The following is a 25,506-nucleotide window of genomic DNA, read 5'->3' as shown; positions in this document are numbered from 1 at the left end:
CATGTGTCCTGGATACTGTACAGTACATGTTTCCAATTGACAGCTTCACTTACAGTACTGTTATTTTTTTTCCCACAGTACCAACACCACCACCACCACCACCACCTGCTGCTGCATCCGAGAGCTCCGGAAGTGGTAATAATTACTTTTTGTTACAGTCACACTAGTTTCCTACAGTATTACTGTAATTTTTGTATTTTACAATACTTGTCATCTTTTACACACAGACCGCCTCGTAATTGATACAGAGGAGGAGCTCATTCCCATTGATTCGGGGGAAGAGGAGCCAGATTATAGTAAGTACAGTAGGATTTTCTCAAGCCCATTCTTAAAAGTATTGACCAAGTCCACTTTTATTACTTTTCAGGCAGGGAATTCCAAACATGCACTGTACAGTATTTCCCTCACTGTGAAGACCCCTTTTCGCCTCTGTGCGAAATCGCCTCTACTTCAACAAGAGTTACTGTGCACGTGTCCTCTGTGTCCATCTTATCAAAAACCGTTCCTGTGTATTGTCCCCTTACTGTACTGTATACAGTATATTTGTAAAGGTTAATCATGTCCCCTCTTAATCTCCTCTTTTCCAATGTAAACATGCCTAGCCTGCCTTTCCTTGTATTCCATCTTCTCAATCCACTTCATCACTTTGGTCGCCCGCCTCTAAACCTTTTGTAGTTCCACGATATCCATTTTGTATTATGGTGCCCAAAATTGTGCATCCGACCCACCCTCCACTAGCCTAACCCTCCAATCATACTCTGAATCCACACTCTGCATTCTGAATGTCGGGATCCAGACAGCAGGTCTTTTAAATACAGTACTGTATGTCCCCTACCGCTGGACAGTCATTCTGCTCCTACTGTATTATGAATATATCTCTGCCTCCTGTAGCACTGTACTACTGTGCAATTTTGTAGTAACTGTACTCTACTGTATTTTGTTTATAATATTTTTTTATTTTCAACTCAGTAATTATTGACAGTGAGGATGAAAAACCCTCTCCCCAACTTGGTAAGTAAACTGCAGTATTGTACTGTACTGTACATTGTGTTAAACCAATGGGTTGGGTTTGCGTGACCAGCAGTCAGGATTCTAGCGGTCAGGTGACCGACAGTGGCATCCTGATTGCAGCAATCCCAACAGGGTGAGGTACGGTATCCTAACCCTCCTCCACTACCCCCTGATTCTGGCCTCGACATTCTCGTCTCTGTGTGCGAAATTTACTCTCCTCCTCCAATTCCTGACTGAATTTTTGCTTTACTGTATTCAACACAGAATACAAAAGTATATTTCATGGATTTTTTGCTTTCACAGGCCCTACACTGTCACAGGCGGTGGCGGAGGAGGAGGAGGAGGACCAGGACTCTCTGTCCCTCACCACACTGCACCCATTAAGTAAGTCCAGTCCGGTACATCGTGCCTCTGTAGAGCCAGTTTGAGCAAGGAGAGATTGATTGCTTCTTTTTTTGGTGGGGGCCCAAACCAACCAGTCATTTCAGCCACAGTCGTGTGGCAGACCCTGTTTATATAACATAAGGGTGGTTGGGAGGGCCCAATCACAATTCCATCTTGCACCTCTTTTTTTATTTATTTTTTTATTTATTTATCTTTGCATCATGTGATGTTTGGGGAAAATTGTTATAAGGTTTGATGTAAAAAAAAGGTTAAAAAAAAGAGGCAGATTAGATGGGCAAAGTGGTTCTTACAGTATTTGTCATCAAATTCTATGTTTCTGTATGCAGACCCTCCAACATGACCCGCCGCACTGCTCTGTTTCTAGACTTCCCTCTTAATTTATGATTTCCATCACCTGTGTTGAACTAGTTATATGATAAGAAAGCTGTTTCTTCACAGGTGATGGCAATAATAAATTAAGAGGGAAGTCCAGAACCAGAGCATTTTGTACCATGTTGGAGGGTATGTGTATTTCCTGGAATTAACCTTTTTTTTTTTTCACATTAATGTTTTTTTTCACAGGCCCTACACTGGAACAGGCCACGGAGGAGGAGGAGGATGATGATGATGCTGCTGCATTTAGTGGTAAGAATTATTACTGACATTGATCTGATGCCATCAGAGTAGCACTTTTCATCAGATTTTTCTGGCAAATGCGTAGAAATCGGATGAAAATTGTTTTTGTTTGAACTGGTGATATTGCCCATACAGTAGCAACCGATCACATCCCACATTAACATTTACAGTATCTAGTTACACTTACAGACGATAATACAGTACAGTAGGTAATATTTGATTGGTTGCTACTGTATGGACAACATCCTGTTCTAAAAAAAACACCCATCTTACTCAATTTCTCTCTCTCTCTCTCTCTCACCCCTTGTCACTGTCTCTCCATTCATCTCTCTAGATACTGTCAGTGATGAATTTCCCATTAGGCACGAGAGGCACGTACTGTACCTAGTGGCGGCATCTGTTTGGGGGCCTCAGTTGGATGCTTACAGTATGCTAATACTGTCATCCCAAAAATTACCACTACAGTAACTGCTAAATATTTTAAGTGTACTGTACAATATGCACATACAGTACTGTACAGTATACATAATTCAAAAGAAAAAAGAGTTGCTACTGTACCTTATTCTAGTCATAATCACCGGCATACGGGTCACTCACAAATTTTCTGATGGTCTCGGTGGGGTCCCTTGGAATCACCATGCCTGTCACAAGCATACCTTTTTTTACCCACCTGACACTGGGCCTGGAAACTAGTGTACTATTACTATACTTTTTACTGTATACTGTATCTTATAATATTCTTCTCTTTTACCCACAGACGACGAGCCAGAATACATTTTTGGTAAATATACTGTACAGTAGCAATAGTTGGTACTGTAATTACAGTATTTTTTTTTCTCCAACATTATTTTAAGTCAAACTGATATGACTAACTGTACTGTATTATCTTTTTACAGTCCGTCGCCAACCAGTGGAGGAGACACCTGGTAATAAAATAGAAATACATAATGCACTGTACTGTATTCTAACTTACTGTAACATGTATAACACTGAGCTGATCATCTTCACACCCTCTGACATAACCTTACAGTACAAACTGTACTTTCTCTCCTTTTTCACCCTCTTCACTCCACAAATGCATGCTGCGTTTCCTGACTACTGATATAATAGTGTGTAGAGCGTAGCGAGGCACCGTGCCCACCGCGTGGGCACGCTTAGCAACCTGACAAAATGGCCGCCGACCGTGAACTCCCAGCACGTGGCAGCGCTCAAATATGGAGTGAGATACAGTATGGCATACATTTCACACTCCAGGGGGCAATGCTGAAGGAGCGTCACAATCCCCTAGCTCAATTACTGTACATTGGGATAAGCGAGGTCTATGCACATTACGGTATACCGAGCTGGATCGCTTAGCAACCTGACAAAATGGCCGCCGACCGTGAACTCCCAGCACGTGGCAGCGCTCGGATATGGAGTGAGATACAATATGGCATACTGTACTGTACATTTCACAGTTCAGGGGGCAATGCTGAAGGAGCGTCACAATCCCCTAGCTCAATACAGTATCTCACGCTTACAGTATCTTACAGTATACGCTTACAGTATCTCTGTGTATTTTGGCTAGGGGATTGTGACGCTCCTTCAGCATCGCCCCGTAGCCTGCACAGCTTATGCCATTTCTCATTCCATACCCAACTGCTGCCTGCCACGAGGTGGGGGTGAATAAAAAAAATAATAAAGTGTCTGAAAAAAACTACAGTAACATGCATTAGTACTTAAGGAATCGAACCCTGGACTCTGAGTATAGGAAGCGAAACACTTCACCACTTCGCCGCAGACAAATGTATAAATCCGTTGGTTTTGATTATGCTGTAATGGCTACGGGATTAAGACGATAACATACTGTAGAAAATTCCTAATCTTGAGAGGCAATAGTGAACTTGTAACACACATCCATTTGCGACAGTGTACACTACTGGTTTTACAGTAGTGTTTTGTCTGCGGGACTCGGACGCTCACATACAGTATTCATAAAGTATTGTAGATGGATCATATACTGTATGCTGTACTACTGTATTTGCGTCGGTGTCGTACTGTATATACTGTACAGTACTGTATTAAATAATGCAGCGTAATGAGTACAGTATTTGCTGTATGCAGCGTAATGAGACGCCTTAGTAAAGTAGTCCTTATTATGTATGTCAGTATTGTATTTTACGGGAGACCACACGCATGCGCAGTGGTGATTGTAAAAAGCGACATCTGGTGGCTGATCGCAGGTATTACACGTAAAGGTAACGCCAAACGTCAAATGTCTGTCTCCGTGCGATTAGATAGCCTCTCTGTGGCTAGGCGCGCCTCGCTACGCCACAGTACGCTGCGTATGGTCGAACGGGCCAACCGCCGCGGCCACTCAAGATAAAGGTGGCTACATCTGTAGGTACACCTTAGGAAGTAGGATCATGCGAGTTGGAGAAGTATCACCAGGATACTGTGCACAGATCGTACAAACTGATACGTGTACTAAACAGATGGAAGAATTAGGGTTAGGAGAGTTCACATGGAAAATCTGTAATATGGTTATGTCACACTCTGTCCCATATGTTCTCCCCGATGATGCATACTTCATATGCGGGAGGAAGGCGTATCAGTGGCTTGCCCCAAACTCAGAAGGGTTATGTTATATTGGAAAAGTATTGCCTGAGGTAATGACTGTATCACATTCCAAAATGAAAGACATTCACCGCAGTGCCCCAGCTCCTTATACTCACACCCATTACGAGCATGTAGTTAAACGGCACCTGATAGAAAGAACAGAGCATCCGGCTTCTGACCTGATCCATGAATCCACCGGGATTCAATTCCTAATCGCGTTAGATATCACTCGTACCGCTAGAGGAGTGATAAAATTATAAATATATATCTGCGCTTGCAAATTTATTAGACAATATCACTGAAATGTATGACGACACTTTTAGGTATACTGGAAGGGAGCTCCAAGCTTATAAAACAGAACTGGTTCAGCATAGGATGGTTCTCAATTACCTCACGGCAGTGACTGGTGGATATTGTGTCACACTGGCAACGCAGTACGGCGTTAAATGCTGCACTTATATTACAAACAGCACCGAGGACCCGGTCGAGGTCATAGACCAAAAGATGGACGACATTCTTCAATTAAAGTGGGAGTTTCGCAGGAGACACAATCTCACCCTTGCTGCTGTGGGAAATGAGCTGACCGGTTGGGTGTCATGGTTGAACCCACAAAATTGGTTCTCCGGTTTAGGAGAATGGGCTCAAGGAATTATAATGGATGTAGGGAAATTTCTTCTGTGTATCTTGGGTATCGTCATATTGATTGGTTTGGTATTTAGATGCGTTCGGGCTTTAACGAAGTGTAAACGAAGTACTAGGGTGATGAGCCTGAGGAGTGAGGACATTGTAATTCCAATTGATTTGATTTATGACCCAACGATAGAGACAAGGTTGTGATGAAAATGTGATTCCACGGTCCAAGGTAAAAAGACATCCGCTTGGAAGAAGAATTTGACAACCTTTTACACAGACCACTGATGGACAATGCCATAGACCCCCCATATCCCTAGTGACTTTAACTTTACGCTAGCCCAACACTTCTAAAGAAAAATTGTAAGTCTATGGACATTGAGAAAGCTTTTTGCTCGCATTTTGGCAAAAGCCTAAAGAGACTACAGTCAACATGTACATCAAGACAAGACACCAGACAAGACTTCAATCAACATATGTATATTAAACTCACATAGTTTATGACTGCATTTACCATAATTGCTCCTTATCTTCATCTCTACAACCTTCAGGTAATGACACACATAGTCGATAGGGAATATAGGCACAGATATCAGCACTCACATATCCCCCCCATTCATGTATCATTAACTAAAATGTGCTCCCCCATTTTGTTGCAACCAAAAGCCGAAAAGAGCTCGGTAAAGTTTGACATCCCATCCACAGACCCGTACCACGGGATAAGAAGGAATTCAAATGTATACTTCGCAATACCTCGAAGCTTGATTTAAAACACGTACGGCACGATGATACATGACCCCTCAAACATGGACTCATACATACATGCTTCTACTATCTCACTAGGTCATACCTTTTTCCCACCTTCTTCTCTTCTCCCCTACCCAATCATAGAAATGTATTATACATGACATATATTTTTCTCTTTTTGAACTGTTTTAGGAAGTGGCAGTTATTGGTGACTGCCAAAGGGTGGACTGTCAAAGTCAGAAAAATATCACGCTGCACATTGCCATATATGCACCTCATGCGTGTGCCCGCTGCACGTGCATGAGCTCTCCCGTGCGTGCGTATACTCGCAGTCGCGTGCACTCGCAGGCGCACGGTATGCGCATTTACGGTAGAGTTTGTGTGCGTCTAGCGGGCGACTCAATCGTTACATATTTTAGTCATATAATGTATTTTGTAGATTATGGTCCCTTTGATAGAATCTGAAAGTTTAGTTAATGTAGCATGTTCAGAGACAAAGAGATCCCTCTTTGTTTGATACGAAGGGTCAGACAGGGGTTACACAGTGGTGTTTAGTATCCATCGGAAGGGTATATAATTAGCAATATTCCGGTGTTGGTTAGAAACGGATTAATCGCTCGTGCGTATAGTTATGACTATAATAAGTTTATGGACATTTACTATATTTGCAGTTTATTACCCATGCAGCGGGAAACCTGAGTTTCCCTCCCACTTGAGCAGTTTGAAATAGTCACAGCCCACCTGTATGAACCAACCTATGACCTTTTGTTATAATGCGGAGACGGATTCCTGTGTCCAATGAACAATAAGAATGTAGGGACCATTGTACTGTACTGTGTGTAAGTGTATATAAAGACAAGCCGACCTGGGCCAGCTCGACTCTACTCTTCTCAACGGTTCTCATCACTGATAATCGGGAGCTGGATATCCAGAAAGGCGCTTGCGATTGTTTCCCCTTGTGCGTAAGTTCTCTGCAACCACATTTTACCTCCTAATTTGTTGTAAGCCATTTCTCTCTCTCCTTCCCCTTTAAATGTAATTGTGCTACTATTGTATTTTAACGTGTAGTAATTCTGTTAGATATTTATGTTAACCTGGTAGTGTATAAATTGTACTGTGTATCCTTTTGCAATTGAACGTTCATTCTCTCCCTTAAAAGGTGTTAGACCCTTAGACCGGTATTTGAGTGTTTATTATATTGCTAAAGTGTTCTCTGAGCGTCACATACGCTCATACAGCTTTTAAACTAACAAGGTTACACTGTGTTGCATTTAAACCCTAACACTGCACAAAGGTTTACAGTATAAGTACATTATTTATGGTATAGTTATAAAGGTGTAACTCTGTGAGCGTCAGCGCCGCTTGTGATCTCCTCGTGGTCTCGAGCGTCCGCTACGCTGATAGCGTATCGTTACGTTAGTTGGCAGCCTAAAGCGTGCTTGCCTCTACGCATTTAGCCGTGAGCGAACGTGCCGCTCGTGCGTCTCGTCCACGACTAAGCGTCTGCTAAGCTAAGTGCGTACCCTTACGGTATATCATACGCCAATTGCGTACTGTGTTCATTAACCTTTTAGAGTGTTTAAAATAGGATAAATCATTAGGCTTTATCAATGGTATCACAAATCCCAAAGGAGAGTCCAAGTGTGTCGGCGGTTGCGATGCCTGACCTTCCCAACACAGGATGGGAAGAGGTGGCTCCTTCCACCATTTGCATGTCCCCTGCAAGTGCTGGAAGGAGCACAAACAGTCCAGTTCCTGATATTGAAATTGAAGATGTCACTGTTGAAGTACACCAAGATGAGGATATGGGTGTTGCTGGCGCTGAGGAAGAAGTTGACGATGAGGATTCTGATGATGATGTGGTTTGTTTAAGTCAGGCACCGGGGGAGACACCTGTTGTCAATGGGATGAAGAAGCCCATTGTAATGCCTGGGCAAACTACCAAAAAAGCCACCTCTTCGGTGTGGAATTATTTCTCCACAAATCCGGACAACAGGTGGCAAGCCATCTGATGCCTCGGTCAATCTGTAATAAGTAGGAGTAAGGAAGTTAACCACCTAGGAACATCCTCCCTTATACGTCACCTGCAGCGCATTCATTATAAGTCAGTGTCAAGTTGTGAATCTTTGGGTAAGAGCGTAAGCAGTCCACTGATACCTAAATCCCTTCTTCCTCCTGTACACAAGCTCCTGCAAGCCACACCACCAACTCCCTCAACATCAACTTCCTTCTCAGTCAGGAATGTCAGAAGTCCTGCAGGCCATGTCAATGTCAAGACTGAGGAGTCCTCTCCTAACCGGGATATCTCCGGAGGATCCTTGAGTGGCATGCCTGTTGTTGCTGCCTCCGCTGCTGTTGTTGCTGCTGGGAGTTGATCGTCATTTCAGAGGGGAAGTCGGAAGACCACTTGGAGCCCTTCTTTCGCTTGGCCAGGATTCAAAGGTGGTCAATCTGTTGAAATCAGAGCACTACATTTTGGCCACCGTGTTCGATCCTAGGTTTAAAGCTTACGTTGTATCTCTCTTTCCAGGAGACACAAGTGTGCAGAGGTGCAAAGACCTGCTGGTTAGAAAATTGTCAACTCAAGCGGAACGTGACCCATCAACTACTTGTCCTTCAAATTCTCTCGCCACTGAGGCTGCAATGAAAAGGATAAGGTTTCCTAGCCCACCTGTTGGCGGTGATGCAGGGCAGTCAGGAGCAAAAACTGATATCTGGTCCAGACTGAAGGACCTGCCAATGATTACTGACATGTTAACTGTCACTGCATATGATTCTGTTACCATTGAAAGAATGGTGGAAGATTATATGAGTGACAGCATCCAAGTAAGCATGTCAGACAGTCCGCATGTATACTGGCAGGAAAAAGAGGCAACTTGGATGCCCTTGCACAAACTGGATTTATTTTACCTAAGTTGCCCCCCCCTCCAGTGTGTACTACGAAAGAGTGTTTCGTGCACCCGGTAACCTTGTCAGCGATCGGCATAGGAGGTTACTTCCACTAAATGTGGAGAAGATGATGTTCAGCAAAATGAATTATAAATTCCTCCGGGAAGACCTTTACCAGCAATTGCCTCCAGAAAGTACACAGGGACCTGTGATGGTGGATTCCAGTGGGGACAAATTAATACTCTGTGAGGAGGAATGATGTACACAGTGAAAGGGGTGAGGAATCGGATGATGAGGATGAGGTCGACATCTTGCCTCTGTAGAGCCAGTTTGTGCAAGGAGAGATTGATTGCTTTTTTTTGGTGAGGGCCCAAACAAACCAGTCATTTCAGCCACAGTTGTGCGGCAGACCCTGTTGCTGAAATGATTGGTTGTTAAAGTGTGCATGTCCTGTTTATACAACATAAGGGTGGGTGGGAGGGCCCAAGTACAATTCCATCTTGCACCTCTTTTTCTTCTTTGCATCATGTGCTGTTAGGGGACTAGTTTTTTAAGTGCCATCCTGTCTGTAACTGCAGTGCTACTTCTAGATGGGCAAGGTGTTTGTGCCGCACTCTTGTGTCGCTTAGCTTAGTCATACAGCTACCTCATTGCACCTCTTTTTCTTCTTTGAATCATGTGGTGTTTGGGGCCTATTTTTTAAATCTGCCATCCTGTCTGCCACTGCAGTGCCACTCCTAGATGGGCCAGGTGTTTATGCCGTACACTTGTGTCGCTTAGCTTAGTCATACAGCCACCTTGGTTATAATTTTTAGGCCTAAAAACAATGTTGTGAGGTGTGAGGAGTTCAGAATAGACTGGAAATGAGTGGAAATGAATGTTATTGAGGTTAATAATACCGTAGGAGCAAAATTACCCCCAAATTCTGTGATTTTAGCTGTTTCTATGTTTTTTTCAAAAATCATCCAGATACAAAGCCAAAACCAAAACTTGAAAGGGTGGTTTTGGCAAAACCAAGCCAAAACCAAAACACAAAAGTGGAATTAGAACCAAAACCAAAACACAAAGGGGGTGATTCCGAGTTGTTCGCTCGCTAGCTGCTTTTAGCAGCATTGCACACGCTAAGCCGCCGCCCTCTGGGAGTTTATCTTAGCTTAGCAGAATTACGAACGAAAGATTAGCAGAATTGCGAATAGAAATTTCTTAGCAGTTTCTGAGTAGCTCCAGACCTACTCACAAATAGCGATCAGTTCAGTCAGTTTTGTTCCTGGTTTGACGTCACACACACGCCCAGCGTTCGGCCAGCCACTCCCCCGTTTCTCCAGACACTCCTGCGTTTTTCCCTGAAACGCCTGCGTTTTTCTGCACACTCCCAGAAAACGGTCAGTTTCCGCCCAGAAACACCCACTTCCTGTCAATCACACTACGATCAGCAGAACGATGAAAAAACTTTGTTACGCCGTGAGTAAAATACCAAACTTTTGTGCTAATTTACTTGGCGCAGGCGCACTGTGTACATTGCGCATGCACAGTTTGCGATTAATCGCTCCGTAGCGAAAAAAAAATAACGAGCGAACAACTCGGAATGACCCCCAAAACACGAACAGTGCCAGCCGCACATCTCTAGTTTTAAGGTCACTGCTGCTAATATATTTGGGACAAGGGAGGCATTTTGAAACTTGAGGCTATTTAAAGTAGTAAAATATGTTATAGCAATGGGGCTAACATATCTGAGGAATGGGGAATATATAAAGGTTTTAATTGAAGGTTGAGTATTATTGAGTGGTGGTAGTTATGTAGGGGAAATCAGGCATGCGTTAAAAGGAAGCTGGTGAATGTCAGTGTACTTGAAGCTGATGGGATAATATAGATGGCCTACCTGTTGGGATTTGTTACATAGTCCAAGCCACTGCTAGCATTGTAATGTTTTTTAGCTGGTAGTGTGGATGTCTCTAGTCAGTTAAGATAGAAGGTAAAGGTTAGAGATGAGCGGGTTCGGTTCACAGAGAACCGAACCCCCCCGAACTTCACGTGGTTTACACGGGTCCGAGGCAGCCTTGGTTCTTCCTGCCTTACTCGCAAAATCCGAATGGGGGAAAACGTCATCATCCCGCTGTTGGATTCTCGTGAGATTCGGATTCCATATAAAGAGCCTCGTATTGCCACCATTTTCACTCGTGCATTGTAGATTGAGCGGAGAGGACGTGGCTACGTTCTCTGCCTGAAAAGCCCATTATCAGCTAATATCAGCTCAATATCTGTGCTCAGTATCAGTGCTGCATTGTGGTGACCAGTATACTGCAGTACAATAGTCCATTGCTGTATCTTGCTGCTCCATGTCAGTTCTAGTATCCTCATCAGTGCTCAATATCTGTGCTCAGTATCAGTGCTGCATTGTGGTGACCAGTATTTAATACTGCAGTACAATAGTCCATTGCTGTATCTTGCTGCTCCGTGTCAGTTCTAGTATCCTCATCAGTGCTCAATATCTGTGCTCAGTATCAGTGCTGCATTGTGGTGACCAGTATATAATACTGCAGTACAATAGTCCATTGCTATGTCTTGCTGCTCCGTATCAGTTCTAGTATCCTCATCAGTGCTCAATATCTGTGATCAGTATCAGTGCTGCATTGTGGTGACCAGTATATAATACTACAGTACAAAAGTCCAGTGCTGTTCTCGCTGCCCAGTGTCAGTTCTAGTATCCTTATTAGTGCTCAGTATCACTACTCATTGTCATGTGCTGCATTATGGTGACTAAAAGTCCAGTATCTTGTGCTGCATCTTGCTGCTGTAGGGTGCTGTGGTAGTGTCCTGTCACTGTGCATAGGTCATCATCATTCCAGTCACAGTGGTATCTGGTATCTTTCTAGTGGTATCTAATTCCAGACATTACTGCCATCTTATTCCAGATATATTACTGTCATATAATGCCACACATAAAAAAATGGATAACAAAAATGTTGAGGGTAAAATAGGGAAAGATCAAGATCCACTTCCACCTTGTGCTGAAGCTGCTGCCACTAGTCATGGCAGAGATGATGAAATGCCATCAACATCGTCTGCCAAGGCCGATGCCCAATGTCATAGTAGAGAGCATGTCAAATCCAGGAAAAGAAAAGTTCAGTAAAATGACCCAAAAATCTGCCATTTATGACACACAGTGGCAAGGAACGGATGAGGCCCTGGCCTATGTTCATGGCTAGTGGTTCAGCTACACATGAGGATGGAAGCACTCATCCACCTGCTAGAAAAATGAAAAGGGTTAACCTGGCAAAAGCACAGCAAAGAACTGTGCGTTCTTCTAAATCACAAATCCCCAAGGAGAGTTTAATTGTGTCGGTTGCAATGCCTGACCTTCCCAACACTGGACGGGAAGAGGTGGCTCCTTCCACCATTTGCATGCCCCCTGCAAGTGCTGGAAGGAGCACCCACAGTCCAGTTCATGATAGTCAAATTGAAGATGTCACTGTTGAAGTACTCCAGGATGAGGATATGGGTGTTGCTGGTGCTGAGGAGGAAATTGACAAGGAGGATTCTGATGGTGAGGTGGTTTGTTAAAGTCAGGCACCCGGGGAGACACCTGTTGTCTGTGGGATGAATAAGGCCATTGACATGCCTGGTCAAAATACAAAAAAAAAATCACCTCTTCGGTGTGGAATTATTTCAACAGAAATGCGGACAACTGGTGTCAAGCGGTGTGTTGCCTTTGTCAAGCTGTAATAAGTAGGGGTAAGGACGTTAACCACCTAGGAACATCCTCCCTTATACGTCACCTGGAGCGCATTCATCAGTCATTGACAAGTTCAAAAACTTCGGGTGACAGCGGAAGCAGTCAACTGACAACAAAATCCCTTCTTCCTCTTGTATCCAAGCTTTTGCAAACCACCCCACCAACTCCCTCAGTGTCAATTTCCTCCTTAGACAGGAACGCCACTAGTCCTGCAGGCCATGTCACTGGCAATTCTGACGAGTCCTCTCCTAACTGGGATTCCTCTGATGGATGCTCGAGTTTAACGCTGGCGCTGCTGTTGTTGCTGCTGGGAGTCGATCGTCATCCAAGAGGGGAAGTCGGAAGACCACTTGTACTACTTCCAGTAAGCAATTGACTGTCCAACAGTCCTTTGCGAGGAAGATGAAATATCACAGCAGTCATCCTGTTGCAAAGTGGATAACTCAGGCCTTGACAACTATGTTGGTATTAGACATGCGTCCGGTATCCGCCGTTAGTTCACAGGAACTTAGAGAATTGCTTGAGATAGTGTGTCCCCGGTACCAAATACCATCTAGGTTCCACTTCTCTAGGCATGCGATACCGAGAATGTACATAGACGTCAGAAAAAGAGTCACCAGTGTCCAAAAAAATGCAGTTACCCACTGTCCACTTAACCACGGACATGTGGACAAGTGGAGCAGGGCAGACTAAGGACTATATGACTGTGACAGCCCACTGGGTAGATGTATTGCCTCCCGCAGCAACAACAGCAGCGGTGGCACCAGTAGCAGAATCTTGCAAATGCCAACTCGTTCCTAGGCAGGCTACGCTTTGTATGACTGCTTTCCATAAGAGGCACACAGCTGACAACCTCTTACGGATATTGAGGAACATCACCACAGATTGGCTTACCCCAATTGGACTCTCCTGGGGATTTGTGACATTGGACAATGCCACCAATATTATGCGTGCATTACATGTGGGCAAATTCCAGCACGTCCCATGTTTTGCACATACAATGAATTTGGTGGTGCTGAATTTTTTTTAAAAATGACAGGGGCGTGCAAGAGATGCTGACGGTGGTCAGAAGAATTGTGGGCCACTTTTGGCATTCAGCTATCGCGTGCCGAAGACTGGAGCACCAGCAAACACACCTGAACATACCCTGCCATCGGCTGAAGCAAGAGGTGGTAACGAGGTGGAATTCAACCCTCTATATGTTTCAGAGGATGGAGGAGCAGCAAAAGGCCATTCAAGCCTATACATCTGCCTACGATATAGGCAAAGGAGGGGGAATACACCTGACTCAAGCGCAGTGGAGAATGATTTCAACATTGTGCAAGGTTCTCCAACCCTTTGAACTTGCCACACGTGAAGTCAGTTCAGACACTGCCAGCCTGAGTCAGGTCATTCCCCTCATCAGACTTTTGCAGAAGCAGCTGGAGAGATTGAAGGAGGAGCTAAAATGGAGCAATTCTGCTAGCCATGTGGGACTTGTGGATAAAGCCCTTCATTCGCTTAACCAGGATTCATGGGTGGTCAATCTGTTGAAATCAGAGCACTACATTTTGGCCACCGTGCTCGATCCTAGGTTTAAAGCCTACGTTGTATCTCTCTTTCTGGCAGACACAAGTGTGCAGATGTTCAAAGACCTGCTGGTGAGACTATTGTCAAGTCAACGTGACCCACCAAAAGCTCCTCCCTCATTTTCTCCCGCCAATGGAGCTGACAGGAAAAGGATAACATTTCCAAAACCACCCATTGGTGGTGATGCAGGGCAGTCAGGAGCGATAGCTGACATCTGGTCCGGACTTAAGGACCTGCCAACGATTACTGACATGTCGTCTACTGTCACTGCATATGATTCTGTCACCATTAAAAGAATGGTGGAGGATTATATGAGTGACAGCATCACTGTAGGCATGTCAGACAGTCCGTACGTACGTATACTGGCAGGAAAAAGAGGCAATTTTTAGGCCCTTGCACAAACTGGCTTTATTTTACCTAAGTTGCCCACCCCTTCCTCCAGTGTGTACTCCGAAAGAGTGTTTAGTGCAGCCGGTAACCTTGTTAGCGATCGGCGTAGGAGGTTACTTCCAGAAAATGTGGAGAAGATGATGTTCATCAAAATAAATTATAATCAATTCCCCCGTGGAGACATTTACCAGCAATTGCCTCCAGAAAGTACACAGGGACCTGTGATGGTGGATTCCAGTGGGGATTAATTAATACTCTGTAAGGAGGGGGATGTACACAGTGAAAGGGGTGAGGAATCAGACGATGAAGAGGAGGTGGACATCCTGCCTCTGTAGAGCCAGTTTGTGCAAGGAGAGATTGATTGCTTCTTTTTTTGGTGGGGGCCCAAACAAACCAGTCATTTCAGCCATAGTCATGTGACAGACCCTGTCGCTGAAATGATGGGTTTGTTAAAGTGTGCATGTCCTGTTTATACAACATAAGGGTGGGTGGAAGGGCCCAAGGACAATTCCATCTTGCACCTCTTTTTTATTTATCTTTGTATCATGTTTTTTTGGGGGACTATTTTTTTTAAGTGCCATCCTGCCTGCCACTGCAGTGCCACTCCTAGATGGACCAGGTGTTTGTGCTGCCCACTTGGGTCGCTTACTGTAGCTTAGTCATCCAGCGACCTTGGTGCAAATTTTAGGACTAAAAATAATATTGTGAGGTGTGAGGTGTTCAGAATAGAGTGGAAATGAATCGAAATGATGGTTATTAAGGTTAATAATACTATAGGATCAAAATTACCCCCAAATTCTATGATTTAAGCTGTTTTGAGTGGTTTTTGAAAAAAAAACACCCGAATCTGACAAAAATACTTTAGGGAGGTTTTGCCAAAATGTGTCTGTATCCAAAACACGACCATGGAACCGAATCCTAAACCAAAACACAAAACCCGAAAAATGCCCGCAGCACATCTCTGGTAAAGGTGTGTACACACGGTGAGATCCCTGCTATGTTCGATTTTGACTATGTGATTTCCCTTGAACTCCCTCAGAGCCCAGATAGCACAGATATTACAGATTTTGACTATCTCTGCTTGAGATTTTGTCTATGTACGATTTTAACTAAGTGCCAATTTTGACTATACTTTGTACTAGATAGTACACTAGATAGTTAAGATTGACTTGCCTGCACAGTCTATCTAGCCTAACGATACCGACCTCACGGGAGCGTGCATCGGGATTTAATCTGTATCGCAAGCTGCCTAACACCTTGAGATATGCACTAATTTTTCACAAGATTTTGTCTATTTGGTCAAAATCTTACAGATTTATCTCACCGTGTGTACACACCTTAAGTTTCAGGAAGTGTGGTTATTTGATGAGCAGTGATTAGGACTCTAAAGGTTGTTTGCTTACATGCTCCAGATAAGTGATTCATTATTTAATGGGGGGTCCTCTACTGTGTGGCATACTATGAACAGGGTAATGAAGGTCTGGCTCCTAAATGTATATATTTTATCAACATTTTTCCACCACTATAACAAGCTATATAGAACACAGCCAGTACAGATATGCAAAACAGTACAGATATGCAAAGCATAATTTAAAGAGCTCAAAAAGAATTACATTATGCCAGGTGTGTTCATGATGATATGCAGACATTCTCCAGCACAGGGAGGTATGTCTCTCTCATTGCTGAGCCAGGGCCCGATTAAGGCAGGTGGGGGCCCAGGGTGACGGAGATTGTGGGGGCTCATTATTGCATTGTTGGCAAAACCCCCTTCCAACACATGTGAGTGCACAGCGCACCAGAGTACACTCACATACACACAGTGGCGCCAGTTCGTCACAGTTGCCCGAAGGCAAGATAAATATTGGTGCCCCCCTATTTCCTATATTAAGATAAATATATGTGTGTGTGTGTGTGTGTGTGTGTGTGTGTGTGTGTGTGTGTGTGTATATATATATATAAAATATATATATAAAATATATATTCTGAAAAATAATTATACACTGTATTTATACATTTCATTGTCTTTTATTTTAAATCACACATTTCTTAGCAGTCATACACAGGATTAGAACCCATGACCTGTTACACTAACAGCAGACACTTATCTGATGGAGTTATTTGCTCCTTTAGAGGAAGCATGAGAATTCTAACTATATGAAGTTAGGGGTAATTGTCAGAGAAGTAGCTTCATATAGTTAGAATTCTCATATTTCCTATACAGGAGCAAACAGCTTCATCAGTAAGGTGCAGCATCCAGTGTAATAGGTTGTGGTTTCTAATCCTGGGTATGATACTTGTAAAATGTGTATATTCAGTATAATAAAGAGGGTGTGATTTGTATGGTGCAGGGACCAGTGAGGAAGTCGGCCAATGAAAAGACAGCGACAGCTATCAAATCAATTAACTTAATTCAATGGTGTCACAGAATGGGAGGAGAGGTGTCCCCTTCAGAGCAGGAGCCCGGCGGCAGATGACTCCGTTGCCTCCCAGAGTTCTGCCTCTGCATACACACATGAACAGCGCATTGGAACCCACTCACATACACACAAATACACACCCAGTACCTACCTACCTCTGGACAACCAGAGCAGAGCAACAGCAGGGACAATGCGCTGGAGCACACAGACACTGTTTTGCAGGATATCCCTTCATGATCTTGTGAGACTGCCTGTGCATGGAGGAGCTCCTCGGCGGCCACTGTTAGTGAACAGATAAGCTGCCAGAGGGAGACTCATCTGACTCAACAATGAACTGTTTGGGGGAACCTAGTGTGTGTGTGTGTGTGGGGGGGGGGATGGCTGCACCTGTTGCCCCTCCCTTAATCTATCCCTGTGCTGAGTTTCCACCTTCATTCTGCCCAGTCTCAGATCCTGATGCATACACACTTGCCTACCTTCCCAGCTCCAGGCCCATATTGATCTCTACCACCACTGAAGCCTCAGCCTACTTACCTGTACTGATCTGTCCGCTGTCTTCCTTAGTTCCCAGATCATCCTTCTCACCTTTGAACTGCACTCTGCCTCACATCACAGGACTGACTGTATTCTGCACCCCACTGTATTGATGCTTCAGTTAAGCTCCTGCAACAAGCCATTGATCAGGTACTGTCGGTTACTAGGTTGTCTTCTCCTGCTGGCCTTGCATCCAATTCTGCCCAGCTGCTCCAGTTTTGAGCCATATTCGTGAACCACAGACTGACTCCTGTCAGAGGAAGCTGAACCATTGTTCTAGGATAAGAACAGCAGCTTTATTCTTTGTAGAGGATGACAGATAAATTAAGTAATATTTACTGTAGTTTTCTATTTAAGTGCCCTAACATTTAAATCTCAGCTGGAGATAATAATGTCAAAAAAACATCTAGAAATAATTTCGCACTATCAAATATTTATAGCTCCCCTTTATTTAAAGTATAAAATAAAAAAGGAAGAATGGAAGAAAATAAAAACAAACTATAAATGGTTGGTTGAAATAAGATGACAAAAGACACACAAGAATATGGAAAGTAAATTAAATTAAAAGAAAAAAGGGTACAACTGAAATATATTTGTTCTTTGTGTTCTTTGTGTTATTAGTTTTATAGTGGTATGTTCAACTCTATGCACATTGCAGAGATACTTTAGAGATATCAATTAGCAGTCAATTCTTGACAAATATGCAACAAGCCACAGTCCTAGATCTCTATACATATAAATGCGAAAGCCCTCACTCACTCACTCACTCACTCACTCACTCACTCACTCACTCACTCACTCACTCACTGACTCATCACTAATTCTCTTACTTCCCAATATGTAAGGAAGCTGAAATTTAACATAGGTATTCCTCAGGTGGGAAATAGGAAAACTATGTACTTAGAATTTTAATAAACCTCCCCTAAGGGGATGAAAAGGAGGTTGACATAATGACATAATTACCAATGCGTGGCTTGCATCGCGTAAACGATAATGCCCAAATGGACAGTCGGATTACAAATTGGATTGCTCCTCCAGTGGGTAGAATTTAATTAACTACAAAAATGATCTTGTCACTTTTTAAAATATCTCTCACTCAATCACTCACTCACTCACTCACTCACTCACTCACTCATCACTAATTCTCTTACTTCCTGATATGTTAGGAAGCTGAAATTTAGCAAAGGTATTCCTCAGGTGGGAACTAGGAAAACTACATAATTAGAATATTATTAAACCTCCCCTAAGGTGATGAACAGGGGGTTGACAAAATGACATCATTACCGATGTGTTACGTGAACAATAATGCACAAATGGACAATTGGATCAAAATTTGGATTGCACCTCCAATGGGTAGAATTTAATAAACTAAATTAAGACATCTCAAATTTACATCTCAATAGATCTACTACATTTTTAACACTCATTTATAGAGATGAGTGGGTTTGGTTCCCTGAGAACCGAACCCTACTGAACTTCACTACCTGAGCCCAGATCCGAGTCCGGCTCTGGGTTTGCCACCTGACTTGGAAACCAGAACGAGGCAAAACATCATCATCATCCAACTGTCAGTGTGGCCGGACAGCCCCTGGTGGCCACATGGACAATGGCGGCCGTGGCACTGAAGGGGTTAACCCCTAGTGCCTGGCTCCATTAGGAGGACAATGGGTGCTTGGTACCACTTCTAAACTGTGCACTGGTGCTAGGCACCATCTTTAAATGTATTGTGGATTCTAGACACCGGGTATTTAAAATATTTTGAATAATGTGTCATATGTCATATCGCTGCACAGTGCGCAGTTGGAGAATGATGGACTGCACTGTTATAGAACTGTATGGACAGGGCACTTATGAGAAAAGTACAAGGTATTTTGTTTCTAAAATGGCCTTGAAAATAGTTCTTGAGACACTTTTGCATAGGAAGTCATATGGTTATTGTCCTAGCTCCAGACTTGCTATGTACAAGTAAGTGTAAATTAGCCGGCCTTTTGGTGACCAAAACATTTTCTTTGAAATACAAATGAAGGTGGAAGGAAGACTGTGTTGAAGCCTTTCCTGTTGTAATCCCAACACTGGGTTTGCATGGAGATGTGAATGAGACAGAAACATTTGTATTTTGAAGCTATGTGTTAAATGTATCAATGGCGAAGGGTAAACTCCCAGGTGGTAGGAATTGGAGTTTAAATTTTACCAAACTTATATGTGTGACAGGAAGGAGGAAATTGCTTCATGCACTTATATCCTTTTAAAATGTAATTTATTTATATTTTGTAAGATATCCTGATTGGAGGGAAAGGACTGTGGTTTGTGATTTTACTGTATAAAAAGAGGCCTGTGAGCTCCAGTATGTATAATACCATTTTGATTCTGCTGTAACATCTTGCTGTATTGCCGTTGCCCCTAGCAATAGGGAGGAGTCTTTCTGAAGACTATTATTGAGCAATTAATCATCATCTGACTCAAGATGACCGCTTCATCTTGTGACCTACAGGGCTATGCCAAACATAGCCCCGTTCTTCGGCTGTCCAGGGTGTAACCAGCGTCTCCAAGCTCCGCCTTCAGCCTGCTACTGTGCTGTGCTTGGGCAAGCAACGTTTGGGGATTCATCAACACCACACAGGTGTGGTAAGGCGGCGTGTTGATGCATACAAAGCAGAACCGTGGTTCCAAACGCCACGACAAGTTAGGAGTTTGGTGGTGGCAGCGTAAACCTGCCCACTGTGCAGAGTCAGTAACAGGTGGTTACTGACGGTAAGTGGGAATCCCCTATGTGGCCAGGTCCCGTATGACCTAAACATCCATTCTGTGTACTGGGGATGAGATGCGAAAGCGGTGAGGGCTTTCGTACAGACCCGTCCGGTCACAGTCGGATTCTTGCGGGGTTTGGATTCCATATAAGGAGCTGCGTGTCGCCGCCATTTTTATTTCGGTATTGGAAAGTGTAGATAGAGGATGTGTCTCCATCCTCAGTGTCCTGCATCAGTACAGTGGTAGTGTCTTGTGCTGCATCAGTTCAGTCACAGTGGTTGTGTCCTTTGCTGCCATATGTCCAGTGCTGCTGTATAAGTCCAGTCCAGTGGTGCTGTCTTGTGCTGCATCAGTCCAGTCACAGTGGTGGTGTCCTCTGCTGCCATATGTCCAGTGCTGCTGTATAAGACTACACTGATCATACAGAATGAGAGAAGTGATACTGTGCAGGTGTCAAATATAGATAGTGGGAACATATATCTGCAGTATAATTGCATTGATCATACAGAATGAGAGAAGTGATACTGTGCAGGTGTCACATACATATAGTAGGAACATGTATCTGCAGTATAATTACACTGATCATACAGAATGAGAGAAGTGATACTGTGCAGGTGTCACATACAGATAGTAGGAACATGTATCTGCAGTATAATTACACTGATCATACAGAATGAGAGAAGTGATACTGTGCAGGTGTCACATACAGATAGTAGGAACATGTATCTGCAGTATAATTACACTGATCGTACAGAATGAGAGAAGTGATACTGTGCAGATGTCACATACAGATAGAAGGAACATGTATCTGCAGTATAATTACACTGATCATACAGAAGGATAGAAGTGATACTGTGCAGGTGTCAAATACAGATAGTAGGAATATGTATATGCAGTATAATTACACTGATTGTACAGAAGGAGAGAAGTGATGCTGTGCAGGTGTCATATAAAGATAGTAGGAACATGTATCTGCAGTATAATTACACTGATCGTACAGAAGGATAGAAGTAATACTGTGCAGGTGTCAAATACAGATAGTAGGAATATGTATCTGCAGTATAATTACATAGATTGTACAGAAGGAGAGAAGTGATACTGTGCAGGTGTCACATACAGATAGTAGGAACATGTATCTGCAGTATAATTACGCTGATCATACAGAATGAGAGAAGTGATACTGTGCACGTGTCACATACAGATAGTAGGAACATGTATCTGCAGTATAATTACACTGATCGTACAGAAGGAGAGAAGTGATACTGTGCAGGTGTCATATACAGATAGTAGGAACATGTATCTGCAGTATAATTACACTGATCATACAGAAGGATAGAAGTGATACTGTGCAGGTGTCAAATACAGAAAGTAGGAATATGTATCTGCAGTATAATTACACTGATTGTACAGAAGGAGAGAAGTGATGCTGTGCAGGTGTCATATACAGATAGTAGGAACATGTATCTGCAGTATAATTACACTGATCGTACAGAATGAGAGAAGTGATACTGTGCAGGTGTCACATACAGATAGTAGGAACATGTATCTGCAGTATAATTACACAGATTGTACAGAAGGAGAGAAGTGATACTGTGCAGGTGTCACATACAGATAGTAGGAACATGTATCTGCAGTATAATTACACTGATCATACAGAATGAGAGAAGTGATACTGTGCACGTGTCACATACAGATAGTAGTAACATGCATCTGCAGTATAATTACACTGATCATACAGAATGATTGAAGTGATACTGTGCAGGTGTCACATACAGATAGTAGGAACTAGAGATGAGCGGGTTCGGTTCCTCGGAATCCGAACCCGCCCGAACTTCAGGGTTTTTTACACGGGGCCGAGCAGGCTCGGCTCCTCCCGCCTTGCTCGGTTAACCCGAGCGCGCCCGAACGTCATCATCACGCTGTCGGATTCTCGCGAGGCTCGGATTCTATATAAGGAGCCGCGCGTCGCCGCCATTTTTCACACGTGCATTGAGATTCATAGGGAGAGGACGTGGCTGGCGTCCTCTCCGTTTATAGAGATTCGAGAAGAGAGTGAGACAGTCTCACTAGAGAGAGACACAGTAGTAATTTTGGGGAGCATTAGGAGGAGTACTACTACTACTAGTACTTGCTGAAGTGAAGTGATAGATAGTGTGACTGTATTGTATTATCTGACTTGTGGGGGAGACACTGACAGTGGGGAGCAGTTAGAGTCTGAGAGCAGGACTCAGGACTCAGGAGTACATACTACATATAACGTACAGTGCACACTTTTGCTGCCAGAGTGCCACACCAGTATAATATATATTGTGATTGTATGCTTAGGAGTACTACTTGCAAGTTGCTGATAGTGTGACCAGTGACCTGACCACCAGTTTAATAATCACCACCAGTTTAATTAATATATATATATATATAATTGTATATAATTAATATATATATAATATTATAATTGTATACCACCTACCCGTGTTTTTTTTTTTTCTTTCTTCTTTATACATACTACTATAGTAGCTTACTGTAGCAGTCTGCGGTGCTGCTGAGCTGACAGTGTCCAGCAGGTCCGTCATCAGTCATTACATAATAAATATATATACCTGTCCGGCTGCAGTACTAGTGATATTATATATACATATATATATATTGATTTCATATCATTATCATCCAGTCTATATTAGCAGCAGACACAGTACGTTAGTCCACGGCTGTAGCTACCTCTGTGTCGGCACTCGGCAGTCCATCCATAATTGTATACCACCTACCCGTGGTTTTTTTTTTTCTTTCTTCTTGATACATACTACTATAGTAGCTTACTGTAGCAGTCTGCGGTGCTGCTGAGCTGACAGTGTCCAGCAGGTCCGTCATCAGTCATCATTACCTAATAAATATATATCTACCTGTCCGGCTGCAGTACTAGTGATATTATATATACATATATATATTGATTTCATGTCATTATCATCCAGTCTATATTAGCAGCAGACACAGTACGTTAGTCCACGGCTGTAGCTACCTCTGTGTCGGCACTCGGCAGTCCATCCATAATTGTATACCACCTACCCGTGTTTTTTTTTTTCTTTCTTCTTGATACATACTACTATAGTAGCTTACTGTAGCAGTCTGCGGTGCTGCTGAGCTGACAGTGTCCAGCAGGTCCGTCATCAGTCATCATTACCTAATAAATGTATATCTACCTGTCCGGCTGCAGTACTAGTGATATTATATATACATATATATATTGATTTCATATCATTATCATCCAGTCTATATTAGCAGCAGACACAGTACGTTAGTCCACGGCTGTAGCTACCTCTGTGTCGGCACTCGGCAGTCCATCCATAATTGTATACCACCTACCCGTGGTTTTTTTTTTTCTTTCTTCTTGATACATACTACTATAGTAGCTTACTGTAGCAGTCTGCGGTGCTGCTGAGCTGACAGTGTCCAGCAGGTCCGTCATCAGTCATCATTACCTAATAAATATATATCTACCTGTCCGGCTGCAGTACTAGTAATATTATATATACATATATATATTGATTTCATATCATTATCATCCAGTCTATATTAGCAGCAGACACAGTATGGTAGTCCACGGCTGTAGCTACCTCTGTGTCGGCACTCGGCAGTCCATCCATAATTGTATACCACCTACCCGTGGTTTTTTTTTTTTTTTTCTTCTTGATACATACTACTATAGTAGCTTACTGTAGCAGTCTGCGGTGCTGCTGAGCTGACAGTGTCCAGCAGGTCCGTCATCAGTCATCATTACCTAATAAATATATATCTACCTGTCCGGCTGCAGTACTAGTGATATTATATATACATATATATATTGATTTCATATCATTATCATCCAGTCTATATTAGCAGCAGACACAGTACGGTAGTCCACGGGTGTAGCTACCTCTGTGTCGGCACTCGGCAGTCCATCCATAATTGTATACCACCTACCCGTGGTTTTTTTTTTTCTTTCTTCTTGATACATACTACTATAGTAGCTTACTGTAGCAGTCTGCGGTGCTGCTGAGCTGACAGTGTCCAGCAGGTCCGTCATCAGTCATCATTACCTAATAAATATATATATACCTGTCCGGCTGCAGTACTAGTGATATTATATATACATATATATATTGATTTCATATCATTATCATCCAGTCTATATTAGCAGCAGACACAGTACGGTAGTCCACGGCTGTAGCTACCTCTGTGTCGGCACTCGGCAGTCCATCCAAAATTGTATACCACCTACCCGTGGTTTTTTTTTTTCTTTCTTCTTGATACATACTACTATAGTAGCTTACTGTAGCAGTCTGCGGTGCTGCTGAGCTGACAGTGTCCAGCAGGTCCGTCATCAGTCATCATTACCTAATAAATATATATCTACCTGTCCGGCTGCAGTACTAGTGATATTATATATACATATATATATTGATTTCATATCATTATCATCCAGTCTATATTAGCAGCAGACACAGTACGGTAGTCCACGGCTGTAGCTACCTCTGTGTCGGCACTCGGCAGTCCATCCATAATTGTATACCACCTACCCGTGGTTTTTTTTTTTTTCTTTCTTCTTGATACATACTACTATAGTAGCTTACTGTAGCAGTCTGCGGTGCTGCTGAGCTGACAGTGTCCAGCAGGTCCGTCATCAGTCATCATTACCTAATAAATATATATCTACCTGTCCGGCTGCAGTACTAGTGATATTATATATACATATATATATTGATTTCATATCATTATCATCCAGTCTATATTAGCAGCAGACACAGTACGGTAGTCCACAGCTGTAGCTACCTCTGTGTCGGCACTCGGCAGTCCATCCATAAGTATACTAGTATCCATCCATCTCCATTGTTTACCTGAGGTGCCTTTTAGTTGTGCCTATTAAAATATGGAGAACAAAAATGTTGAGGTTCGAAAATTAGGAAAAGATCAAGATCCACTTCCACCTCGTGCTGAAGCTGCTGCCACTAGTCATGGCCGAGACGATGAAATGCCAGCAACGTCGTCTGCCAAGGCCGATGCCCAATGTCATAGTACAGAGCATGTCAAATCCAAAACACCAAATATCAGTAAAAAAAGGACTCCAAAAACCTAAAATAAAATTGTCGGAGGAGAAGCGTAAACTTGCCAATATGCCATTTACCACACGGAGAGGCAAGGAACGGCTGAGGCCCTGGCCTATGTTCATGGCTAGTGGTTCAGCTTCAC

The 25,506-nt window shown here is 43.1% G+C and overlaps 1 long non-coding RNA gene across 1 annotated transcript; it reads left to right on the top strand.

Moving 5' to 3' along the window:
• The first annotated feature begins 232 nt into the window (after positions 1 to 232).
• Positions 233 to 2,040, top strand: LOC134969462 (uncharacterized). The gene is made up of 4 exons (XR_010189493.1): positions 233 to 296; positions 970 to 1,011; positions 1,315 to 1,395; positions 1,978 to 2,040. It is a non-coding gene; the product is annotated as an uncharacterized LOC134969462 (long non-coding RNA).
• Positions 2,041 to 25,506: the final 23,466 nt, after the last annotated feature.

Source organism: Pseudophryne corroboree, chromosome 1 (genome assembly GCF_028390025.1).
Source record: "Pseudophryne corroboree isolate aPseCor3 chromosome 1, aPseCor3.hap2, whole genome shotgun sequence".
In the NCBI taxonomy this organism is placed as follows: domain Eukaryota; kingdom Metazoa; phylum Chordata; class Amphibia; order Anura; family Myobatrachidae; genus Pseudophryne; species Pseudophryne corroboree.
Note: the sequence above shows the minus strand (reverse complement) of the source record. Positions and strands in the feature narration are given on the sequence as shown.